Raw genomic sequence first — 13,103 nt, 5'->3', positions numbered from 1 at the left:
TTAATTTTTAGAAGTTAAAAACAGCTCGTTTTGCTGCTTGGTGTTGCAAATTGATATTTTCTTATTATATTATTCTACTTTGTCTGTATTGTAATGCAAACACTTGTTTGTAGAGTAAGTAGTTTGACCGTTTTCTGCCGTTTATTATTCCTAGTCATTTCTCCCATAGGCAGCTGAATCGGAAGTTCTAAAACAATCGCAAAAACGCACACACTTCCGCATTGAAGAATAAGGTCAATACTCTGAAATGTAAATAAATGGGCGTGGCCAATTCACATGCGTGAGACTGAAAATGACACTCCATGGGAAACTGGCAGTGTTGGCAATTATTCATATTTAAACAAGAATTGTAATTGTTTATATTTTGTATTTTTTAAGCAAAAAACTGTTTGATATTTCCTTAAAATATCCTTGACATTTTCTATTTTCATATTTCAAGTTTTATTTTTCAGTTAATTGCTCGGAATAAATTTTAGATATGTGAGAAGATGTGACATGAAAAATGTTTAGAATAATAAGGTCTGTCCACATAAAACTGTGAAATGTGACAAACACTGGAATCAGCTGTTCATCAATTCATATTTTGTTTACAATATTTATACGATTAAAAACAAAATACTAAATCGAATAAAATCGAGTACTTTTAAATATTCAAGCTTATTTGTTATATGAAGCCCTTTTGTACATTTTCTGGAATAGTTACCTTTATAAAATAGGGCTGTTGCGATACCATTAATTCATCTTACAATACTATACAAGCTGAAGTATCACGATACCAGTTAGTATTGCGATACTTTAATTCATTACTCAAATTATAAAGAAAATTGTCAGAAATACTGTATTTTACATTATAAAAGGTCTACTTGAATTTAATTCATAATTCCCTTATTATTGAAAAAAGTATTATTTGCACATCACTTCACCTAAAATTTATTCATTCTTTTTGTTTATTTTGTATAAATAACTGGCCAACAAAAACTATTAAAATATATAAAAAAACATTAAAAAAATATATTAAAAAAACTATAAAAAAACATTAAAATAAAGATACTAATTATGCCAGATGAAATTTGTTACAAAAGAGTATTTTTCCAACAAAATTAGGTTATATGAAGTGGTCAAAATTGTTTCAATGTTTCCTGTTGCTATTTTGGGTAGTTCGTCTAATTTTTTAATCCAAAGAATTTCAAAATTTCACTTTGTGAGTCGTCCTCTTTAAGAGATTGTCATGGTTGTTGTAGCTACTAAATCATATTGACAGGAACAGCAATGAACTGATTCAGATATGCGTTCGAAACGTCAGAAAACGTGCAACCTTAAAGGGCTCCACAGACTATTCAAATAAAATGGTTTATTGTTACACAAACATGTGAGCATTTGAGTGACTTTTCCACATGCAACATTATGTATTGTAGATATACCATTAATGGCGATACTACCGTTTACAAACTACAGTGGCACCACCAGGATTTTGGAGCCATAATATTGCGATACTACCATAGTACTGGTAAACCATGCAACCCTATAATAAAAAAACTATAAAGAAAGATATCATTACTGTGAAACTTTAAAATTACTGTAAAATAAAATGTTGGTCATACCACTTAACTCACCTGCCTGGAAGTTTCAATTATACCTAGTAAGTCAAGCTGAAGCTTAACTCTGCAGGGACACTGGCCCTCCAGGACCGAGATTGGTGACCCCTGTTTTAAATCATCACAGAAACCACCTCTTTAAATGGGCATAGAATGATGTGAGCATAAGTGATGTAAGGTCAGTAAGTGGACATGACAAGGTATCTGTGGCCCATATATGTCTCTGACAAAACATGAGAAAAAGCCAGAATTTATATTTAAGCAGTCCTTATTTTATTATTTTGACACATATGCCTACTTTGAAGTGACAGGACCCTCCTCAAGCACATAAGCATGTAAAAGTTGTAAATGTGAGTGTTTGAATGTTGTTTCCATCTGCTCACAGATCAGCTGATAGACGCAGATTTTTTAAATACTCCAGTGTCCATGTAAGCGATCTTGTACATAATTAGAGCCAATCCCAGTCATACCTGCTGAGTGCCCACAATGGCCAATCAGAAGTGCTCAAAATGCAAGTGGGAAATGCTGCAATCATAACATTTTTTAATTTTGGACTTGTAGAAGCTGGTACTTCTGACAACACTACCAGTGCTGCAACCCATCATGAATGGGTTCATAGCTTGACCGAGTAATAAGGATAAGAAAATTAATGAATAATATGAATAATAATTAGACACCAATGCATCTTTGAAGTACTTAGTAGTCCTATGTAGGGCTGGGCTATTAATCGAAAATTCGGTTTCGTTTTTGGCTTCTAACGATTATGAACAAACATTAATCGAGATAAAATGATTATTGCATCATATACAGCCCCCTCTCCAGTTGTACACATTTGTTGCTCTGCAAAGCTCAGTTTCACGTAAACATTACCAAAAGCATGTAATGTAACTTTTGCAGCTCGGGATGCACGTCGTTCATTGATGTACATTCGAATCATTCATGTTTTTTTTAAAGTGCGAATGAGACCGGATGCTGTTGTGTGTGTGTGCGCTCAGCCTCAAAGACGAGCAGAGCACACACATCTAAAGTCATCTTAATGTGAGCGCTTTAATGGTCAAATAGGTGTCAAAACGTGTTTAGTGATTATTCATATTAACCTTCATTTGTGTAATAAACAAACGAGCAGAGAATCATAACACAAGTGAAAGAGAAACCATTAATCATAACCGCACTGCTCTTAAAGTGCCAGCGCGCAATTTTCCTGCTGATGACTGTTTTTATCATTAATCAAACAACCAAGGGAGAAAATCTCTCACTGCTCTTAACTGAAGGACTTTTGTAGCTATAATTAAAGTTTTTTTCTTACAGTGAAGATGCTTAAAGCACAGTTTATTAGCCCTCCTGAATTATTAGCGACCCTTTTTGCCCCAATTTCTGTTTAATGGAAAGAAGATTTTTTTTCAACCAATTTCTAAACGTAACAGATTTAATAACTCATTTCTAATAACTGATTTCTTTTACCATTGCTATGATGACGGCACATTATATATTACTAGATATTTTTCAAAATACAAGCATTCAGATTAAAGTGCGATTCAAAGGCTTGTGGTAATTAGGCAAGTCTTATATATAAGTAGTTTCTTCTGCAGACAATCAAAAATTTTGCTTAAGGGGGCTAATAATATTCACCTTAAAATAGGTTTCAAAATATTTAACCCTGCTTTTATTCTAGCCAAAATAAAACAAATAAGACTTTCTATAGAAGAAAAAATATTATAGGAAATACTGTAAAAAATTTCTTGCTCTGTTAAACATCATTTGGGAAGTATTTCTAAAAAATAAATAAAAAATTCACAGAAGGGTTAGTAATTTTGACTTCAACTGTAATCGTTTTGAATAATCATGACTACAAATATGACCAATTAATCGTGATTATGATTTTCCCCATAATCGAGCAGCCCTAGTCCTCTGCTATATCACCACTAGTGACGTTAACCCAATATAGATTTTAGATAGACATTTTTTTTGAGGGAAATCTCCAAATTAGTCACTTGTTCCATACAATTATAGATAACAGATGCTAACAATGTCTTAATTGATGTGTAACACAGACAAATCTGTTAAAATCTCAGAACCAGATCAGTGAGTTTGAACAGAACCGCAGCTAAACATATGTCCACACTATTGCAGTTCTAAGCAAATGAAGCAGCAGTTGGTGAATGTTATGAACAATCTGTGCCTTCGACTGTTTACAATCAGACTCTGTTTTCATGGAAAAGATGCAAAAAAGTGCATACTAATGTTCAAAAGTTTGGTGTTTGTTTTATGATATTAATCATTTTCTTCAACCACTTTAGGGTGAGTGAATTTGCAACTATAGCTTTAAGTGACTTATCACCTCAGTGACTAGTGTACGTTTTGTATTTGCTGCCTAGCTATAAAATGAACAGAAATAAGGCTTGCAGAAACAGATATACACTCCGACTCACTGGGTCTTGAGAAATGAATATTATGTAATGCATCACACGCACCATGTTAATTTATGACTTCCTTCAGTACACTCTCAGAACACACTCAATGTCCTTTTATTCTCTTGACATTCACCCAGCATCCACTTTATAGAGCTCTTTTATTATTTTTATAATCATTACTGCTACTCATCATGCAAAGCATTAGAAATTTATGCACATGCATGACCGATCTGAGCAAATGACTTCAGTCAGGCTTGAACTTGCATGGCCTAAATAAGCGGCAGAACTCGTTTTGTTTGTTGATGTGCACAGTTACCAGTCTTAAGCCTGGTTTATACTTCTGCGTCAAGTGATCGGCGTGACCCACGACGCATGCAACATGCGTAGCTGTGCATTTATACTTCTGCGCACTGTGTTCCTCTGCAATAACACTTCCGAAACGCTAGCTGGCAGTGGGTTTTTATGTTCCTCTGTTTCGAGTTTCTTCACTGATGTTTTTTTTCTTTCTTTTTCTTAATGTACAAGTGGCTTAAACTCGCTCATTTTGAGGCGGGAATCGGCAAACGTGCAACAACTTTAATCATAAGGTAAACACAAAACAAAAGTCTCCATCTGGAGCTGCTTCACGGGACACCACACTCGTAAACACCTCACTTCATCGGGCTCGCGCGGCTCTCACCTCCGCCCACACTCGTCAGCGCTACCAAGCCATCCAATCACAAAGCTTGCGCCTTTAAAGGGAATGTGTTCACTCAAAAGTGAAAATTTGGTCATCATTGTCTCAATATTTTCTCTGTTTATTGTTCATACAATTGAATTCAATGCAAATCTAAATTGTTTGATTTTCTTCTTTTGTGTTCCACGTTTAAAACAACAAAGGCAAGTCAAAATAACTGGATTTTCATTTTTCTAAATAATGCTGATCGAGGGAAGAAAATGATGGACATCACCAAATCGATAGTAAAACATTCCAATGAATGAAAACATCCTAATCTCATGAGACCTCACTGCAATTTAGGATGTGCTCTAAAATGCTCTACAGCTCCTTAAGTCCAGCAAATCGTCTCAACTCTCTCATCTAAAGATTAAATCCCAATTTCCTGTGTTACCCCTTTACACTGGACAAACATACAGATCAGATTAGATTAGATTAGATTAGATTGGATTGGATTGGATTAAATTACACTGGATTACATTAGATTAAAACAGACGAGTCCATCTGTTGAAACCACAAACACACATTCACTCTCTCTCTCACACACAAACAAACACACATATGTACAGCGGGCAGCACGGTGGCTCAGTGGGTAGCTGGTTTGAGCCCCGGTTGGGTCAGTTGTCATTTCTGTGTGGAGTTTGCATGTTCTCCCTGTGTTTGTGTGGGTTTCCTCTGGGTGCTGTGGTTTCCCCCACAAGTCCGAAAACATGTGGTGCAGGTGAATTGGATAAGCTAAATTGTCCGTAGTGTATGAGTGTGAATGAGTGTGTATGGATGTTTCCCAGTGATGGGTTGCTGCTGGAAGGGCATCCGCTGCGTAAAACATATGCTGGAGAAGTTGGTGGTTCATTCCGCTGTGACGACCCCAGATTAATAAAGGGACTAAGCCGAAAAGAAAATGAATGAATGAACATATGTACAGCTATCCCTAAACCCACCCCTCACAGGTCACAATGTGCATTTTACTTTTTAAAATTATTTCATTGTGTGCTTTATGAACCATTTTCCCCGGAACCAAAAATCACACAAACACACACAGGCATGCATACACACAAATATGCTATGCTCTTCTGTTTTCCTGCTTTCATACCATCACAAATATTATCATGTTAAAGAGTTAATTCACTCCAAAATAAAAATTTAAAAAAACATTCTCACACTCATGTCATTCCCATAAGATATATATTCATTAGGGATGCTCCGATCAGGATTTTTGCAGCTGATATCGAGTACCGATTCCTTGTCATGGTGATCGGCCGATACCAAGTACCAATTCTGATGCTTTCAAAGTGCAGATCACTCCTTACCTAAGAGAACAAATTAAGGATGCTGCATACAGTATAATCCCTTAAACACATCTCTTTTAACCATTTAGGTGTGAACATGTCATGGCCAGAAGCAGCTGTACAGAAAATAATATACAGATTTTTTTACAGATTTTTATACAGATATAAAAATTGGTAAGAAAAATGACGAACAATTTGAAAACTATTGCAAATGTTTAAAGAAGAATTTAACATGGCGAATGAGTTCAAAATAACAAGAATCCATTGCAAAAATGTAAGTCTCCGGCCTGCCATTGTTTCTGTTTCTGACTGTAGAGATGACAGGCGATTCCCGAATGAATCGTTTGCTTTAACTGGATCTTCTAAGTGAACTGGTCGAACCAGTTAATTAAATTGAATGGAGTTGTCGTGAAACGGGTTGCATCTTCAGTAAGTACTAATATACTGGATACCCCCTCTGACTCGAAATAAACCAATATCCTGAGTTATTCCGTTAGTAGAACAGTACACTGACTCATCTGCTGTGAAAAAACAGACCTGATGATGAGGATGAGTGCGAGTCGACTGTCTGTTCCTTCGCAGCACGCTCTCTCATTGAGTGTGTGATTCATACTGACTAAAGTAATTTTATTCCGCAATATATTTTGTAAAAGCCAATTAAGCAAGGTAAAAAGTAACTAGCGAAAGTGAAAATGAGTGCCGTATAGCAGCAGTGAGGAGACTAAATAAAAAAGGATGTAAGGATGTCGCCAGAATGGCTTTTTGGTTTCTTTTCTTGTGCATCCCAGCCACTAGCAGTCCATCTGAAAGAGTTTTTAGCATAGGGGTAATACAGTCATTCAACTTCACAATTTTTAATGTTCCCTGTGTATTTGAATAATGATGGTTGGTTCCTTTACTTGAAAGCTCAGATTTGATTATCATAATTTGTTTTGTTTACAGAGTTTGAGGTTTACAGTATCATTATTATTCACACCTTTAAGTATTTACGCTTTACCATCGCACACACTTTGTAACATTTTATTTATCAAGTTTAACAAATAAACACTTATGTTTATTTTAATATAAAGAGATCAGATATTTTGTTTAAATATTTTTGTTTTTGACTATTAAAACCATTTGCCTTAGTAATGTTGGTAAATTAAAATGAAGTGGTTAAATAAAAAAAAAATCCTAATATTCCTAAATGTATTGTTAAAAATATTTAATAATTATCGATTTAGAATGATATGAAACATGATATTGTGATCATTTTTTTGCAATAATCGCCCAGGCCTAAAACGAATCACATTTAACAGGAACAGAAACGAAAAGAAAATCTATTTTAATCGTTCTGAACAGAAACAGTATTTAACATTACAATTAACCAGTTAATAAAGTTCTTTCATTGTTCTCTGTATTATACATCATATACATTTTGGAGACAGAAAACATTAAATTAAACTGTGTGCATGGTGATGCATACAACGTGAAATGCCCGCAAAGCAGTCTTCATAAGCGAGAGCTGTTTCAAGCTTGTCCTAGTGGTTACCAAGCACCTGCCTATTTCATGTACAAAGGTATGTGTAGGTTTAAGTTATTGTAATTAAAACTTATAGTTGAAATTACAAAAAATAATTATTGACTATTGAAAATTCTGCTGTATCTGAAAAAAGACTCAATCTTTGAATGAGAACATAACACTTAAGATTACTTGGATTAAAAGCTTCATTTCATATTTTGTTTCACCTAATAAATGTTTTGACGGGTCAGAGTTTCAGATGAGGAGACTTTCAATGTCTCAGATTTCATTAAAAACCTGTTCATTTTTTTAAATTCCTGAAATTCTTGTGGGATTCAATGACATAAGGGTAATTAAAAGACTGAAAATAATCATTTCAGGAGGAACTAACCCTTAAACATTCACATAGCATCACATATCATTTATAATTTCAGAACTTTAAAGGAGTTTCGCCATTTTGTGCTCAGCTAAAGCGGACACGGGGCTCATTAAAGAGAAAGTTCAATCATCAAGAGAAACCCAGCCAACACATGAGCCCTGTGGTGTGAAGAGTGTGTGTTTGTTGTGTGTACGTGCAAACCACAGTTCACATATCCGAGCACTGTACTTCATGACAGCTCCGTCTTCAAAGACTAACCGATCAAAGTTCAAAGCCATAAATGTAATGCTTGACGTCAGCGCACTAAATGGTGCACGCTCGGTGGTATGTATTTAAATGAAGACTTCTTTATTTCTTTACCCGATTCACATGATGCTAATTTTGAAAGAGGGTCAGCTGGACAGAACAATACAGCAAAGCCAAACACTGTCTGTCTGAGTAGTATTCAGGTAAACTGAGCCAAGAGCAAAGGGCAGGGCATGGAAAGCCAGAGATGGACAGTGTGCTGACAGGAGCAGAGGGGCAAGGACTTAAGGTATTAGAGGACATGTGTGCTTATATGCTTGTGGACTCGGATTTTAGACTTTGGTATGGTTTGTGTGTGCGCGCGCATACTCATGGGAGTGCTGATGCATACACAAAGCAGAACTGATATCAATACATCACTCATAAACAGCAATGAAACACTCTGGAACAATGATACAATACACTTTTACAATTGCACACTCCTTCCAAGCGAAGCTTACTTCCTTAGAAACCAGAACTATACACTATAGTTATAGTGTATAGTGTGTAGCACTGCATGTACTACATGTGTAACCTAATTACACAGTAAGTGAAGAAAAGAAAGTGTTTTTCATGGTTTACAGCTTAAATGACATGTATAGATGTTGTTTATAAGCACCATACTTTTATTTATTTATTAATTTTCTTCTTATCACCATTTCAGCATATGATTATATTTGTAATCCATACAAGTATCTTGCACACAAGTTTGGGGCGGGACAACCTTAAAGCCCTCAATACATTCATGCTCAGGCTGTGGGAAGAAACAGGAGTACCTGGAGTAAATCCACGCTGACACAGGGAGTGTACGCATCATACAGAAACTTGTTTGACATTAGTATAGTGAAATATTATTACAACTGAAAATATATATGTTTTCTTTTTATACATGATCGAATACCTGTGATGGCAGGTGTTTATTTCAATCTTTGTATCACATGATGCTTGCAGAAATCATTCTAATATATTAATTTTGTAAAAAAAAATTTTTTGATTAACAAAATTCAAGGAGTTTTTCAAAAGCTTTTAATTAACGATTTATTTAACGTGTTTTTGTTAAACGAAAGTCAGAAAAGACCTCAAATTGTTTAAAGTTAGTGTAATTGAGGGGAATTTAGCCTCAATTATTACAATTTCTTTTAGTTGTTCACTATAAAAATTCTATAAAGTCCCATCTAATTAAAGCTAAAATACTCTACTAATTATTTGAGCTTTTAGCTCTATGAAACACTCTAATCTCTACTGGAATCATATGTGATTGTTAATCAAGTCTTTTGTGTGTGTAACATGAGCAATTTGTGTGTCACGCATCAGTGACCCTTAATTGAGTTGATGGACTGGACATCTACAGTTTCCAAATCAGTCACTTCCAGGTTTCATTGCAGTTAAAATACCTCCTTGAGTAGCTCACTGAAAAATGAAAATTCTGCCATATTTTACTCACCAATACAAACCCATGGCTTTTTCTGCAGAACTCCAAAACATACATATTTGGAAAAATGCCATATAATGGAGGTTCATTTTTTAGAGAACACACTGCCTGGCAAACTGTCTATTAGGGCTGCACAATATGTCGTTTGAGCATCGATATCACAATGTGTGTATCTGCAATAGTCACATCGCAGGATTAGATTAGTTATCGAAGATTATAAGATAAAGTTTTTAATAAATATTATTATTTTTCAATAAATTATAAAATGTTATTTATTTTATGTTTGATTGTTCAATTTTTTACCTGAATACTGCCAGTGTCTCCAGAAAACCATAAAGCACTGTTTATTTCACTTTTAATTTTGCTCTGTCATATTTATATATGCTTGTAATTTTTATAATATATGCAAATGCACCGCATAGAAAAAGAGATCCCAGTCCATATAAATGAATGAAATTTTTCAAAAATAGAGCTATTCAATTCATCTGGTTAAATTATTCATATCGCAATGTATATTGCAAAAATAAAATATCGCAATGTCAGATTTTTCCAATATTGTGCAGCCATACTGTCTGTAAATTATTACAAATTACATTATGAAAATTAAAGTTATTAGCAAGAAATCTAGATCTAGATCTTAAATCAATCTGGATTACTCCACTCAGATAATGAATTGAGTAGTTTTGGATTTATCTGTAATATACTACTAAATCTTCACTTCAAATAGGTTTTTAGGGTGAAAGAATATTGGCAAAGAAAATTTTTAAATTTAAGTATCCCTGCATTATGTACAACGATCTTATTTTGCACCAGTCCTTTTCAATTAATAACTACAAAGTGAAATGGATGAAAATACGTTTTACAGCTATAAATAGCATTATACTGCTTATAACTGTTTATGTCATTTACATAGACATAGGGCTGGGTGATACAGGAAAAAAAAATCACGATATTTAATGTTTAATATCATTCGGTATAGATAATTATTGAATATTTTTTACAATCCATTTAGAAATATTAGGATTTTTTATTTAACCATTTTACTTTAATTTACCAAAATTGCTAAGGCAAATAGTTGTAATAGTCAAAAACAAACAAAAAAATATCTCGTCACTTATGTCTTATAATAAAATAAACATAAGTGCCATAAGAAACTCAAACTTAACAAGTAAAATGTTACAAAGTGTGTATAAAGTGTGTACAAAGAGTGTAAACGCTGAACGATCAAAGCAAACTTTAAGGTTGATCATAATAATCACACAGTAAACCAAAAACTCTATTAACAAAAACCAATAATGATAATAAAAAATAGGCTTTCAAGTAAAGGAACCAACCATCATTATTCAAACACATACTGCAACTAAGCTTGGGCGGTAATAGGCAAGGCAAGTTTATTTATATAGCACATTTCATACACAGTGGCAATTCAAAGTGCTTTACATAAACAGGAATAAAAGAAACAAGAAAAATAAAAACAAATAATAAAAATGGTAAAAAAAAATTAAAATAAAATAAATAAGCATAAAAGCAGATAAAATGTGTTATAAAAGAATGAAAAAGAAGAGAAAAACATAATAGTGTGATCTGTCGGACATAGCACAGTGCTCATTCAGTAAAGGCACAGCTAAACAGATGTGTTTTCAGTCTTGATTTGAATGTGCCTAATGTTGGAGCACATCTGATCATTTCTGGAAGCTGATTCCAGCAGTGAGGGGCGTAGTGGCTGAAAGCCAATTCACCCTGCTTTGACTGAATTCTTGGAATTTCTAGTTTATTTGATCCTAAAGATTTGAGTGATCTGTTAGGTTTGTATTCAGTGAGCATATCTGTAATGTATTGAGGTCCTAGGCCATTTAGTGATTTATAGACCAGTAATAATACTTTAAAATCTATTCTGAGTGTAACTGGGAGCCAGTGTAAAGACCTGAGGACAGCTGTGATGTGCTCTGATTTCCTGGTTCTGGTCAGAATTCTGGCCGTAGCGTTCTGGATGAGCTGCAACTGTCTGACTGTCTTTTTGGGAAGGCCAGTGAGGAGGCTGTTACAGTAATCCACCCTGCTGCTGATAAAAGCATGAACAAGTTTCTCTAAGTCTTCACTGGAAACAAAGCATCTGATTCTTGCAATGTTTTTGAGATGATAGTATGCTGATTTACTAACTGCTTTGACATGACTATTAAAACTCAGATCTGACTCCAGAGTCACACCAAGATTTTTGACCTTATATTTTGTTGTTTGACCCTTAGAACCAAGGTACGCATTCACCTTGAGAACCTCATCTCTGTTGAGATCCTCTGAGATCCTCATCTCTAAATAATAGGGTAATATGGTATACCGCGGGATCTAAAAATAGCAACGGTGTCAGTTTCAATACCGTTATACCATCATAAAAAACCATGCACTTATATAGGAGACAAGTATTACATATTATTTATTTAATGCCTAAAAATGTGTGTGCATGACTATCATCACAGGACAGTGTGAAGGGGAGAGAGAGGTTTTTCCAGGCAGTCTCCTGTATTTCAGACCCATCTCCTGTATTGTTCTGTCTCCTGGAAAACTCCCGGAATTCCACCCCCCCCCTCCCCCTCAGCTTTTTGGTACAGTCCGGCCTGAAACCTGGTGCATGTTCGCGCACCAAAATCAACGCACAACCACCCCACAGTATTCAGTTTGTGAATGGTTTAGGCACAAGCCGACAGTTTGGTGACGCTGTCTGAGCCTTACATCATAATTTTTTTTTTTATTATGCACGGTAATACCGTATTTCGAGGTAAAAGGGAGGAGGTTTGACGGTATCCAAATTTGGATACCACCCAAGCCTAACTGCAACATTACAAATTGTAAAGTTGAATGACTATATTACCCCTAAAATCTTTCAGATGGGGAGCTAGTAGCTAGGATGCACAAGAAAAAACCAATAAGCCACTCTGGCGACATCCTTACATCCTTTTTTTATTTAAAATCTCTTCACTGCTGCTTGTCATGGCACTAATTTTTGCATGTGTTGTTATTCTGACCTGAGGTGGCAAAACCCATCCAGAGTTCGTTCACATGTTGCGTCTAAAAGCACATGAAAAGCAGTTTTCTCAATTATTGACAATGGTGTTGGGTCAATAAATATAGATACCGTTTGATCGGCCGAGCCCTACATAGACATCCTATATATTGTAAAATGTCAAAGCTAAAATTTTTTTTACAAATCATTACATTTTTTAAATAAAAAATATAAGAAAATGATGAACAAATAACGAATTACGAATCATTTACTACCTTTGAGCCAATAACATGTAATCATATAAAAGTAAGTAATCTGATTACAAGCATTTTCAAACCTAATTATATGAAAACATTTTTGGAATGTGTTAAATATAGTTCTGATGGAATACAGTTACCACTTAGCTCTGGAACATCATGAACATGAGAAAACGATGACAGGATGTTCATTCTATCTATACCATCTTTTTACAGCAACACTATTACTTCAACATAATCA

At 34.7% G+C, this 13,103-nt stretch overlaps 1 protein-coding gene across 8 annotated transcripts in view; it reads right to left on the bottom strand.

The window, feature by feature from the left end:
* mark2b (MAP/microtubule affinity-regulating kinase 2b) overlaps positions 1-13,103 on the bottom strand; it is a 97,802-nt gene that overhangs the window by 61,358 nt on the left and 23,341 nt on the right. The gene's annotated exons all lie outside the window — the stretch shown is intronic.

This window comes from Danio aesculapii, chromosome 7 (genome assembly GCF_903798145.1).
Source record: "Danio aesculapii chromosome 7, fDanAes4.1, whole genome shotgun sequence".
NCBI classification, from domain to species: Eukaryota; Metazoa; Chordata; class Actinopteri; order Cypriniformes; family Danionidae; genus Danio; species Danio aesculapii.
Note: the sequence above shows the minus strand (reverse complement) of the source record. Positions and strands in the feature narration are given on the sequence as shown.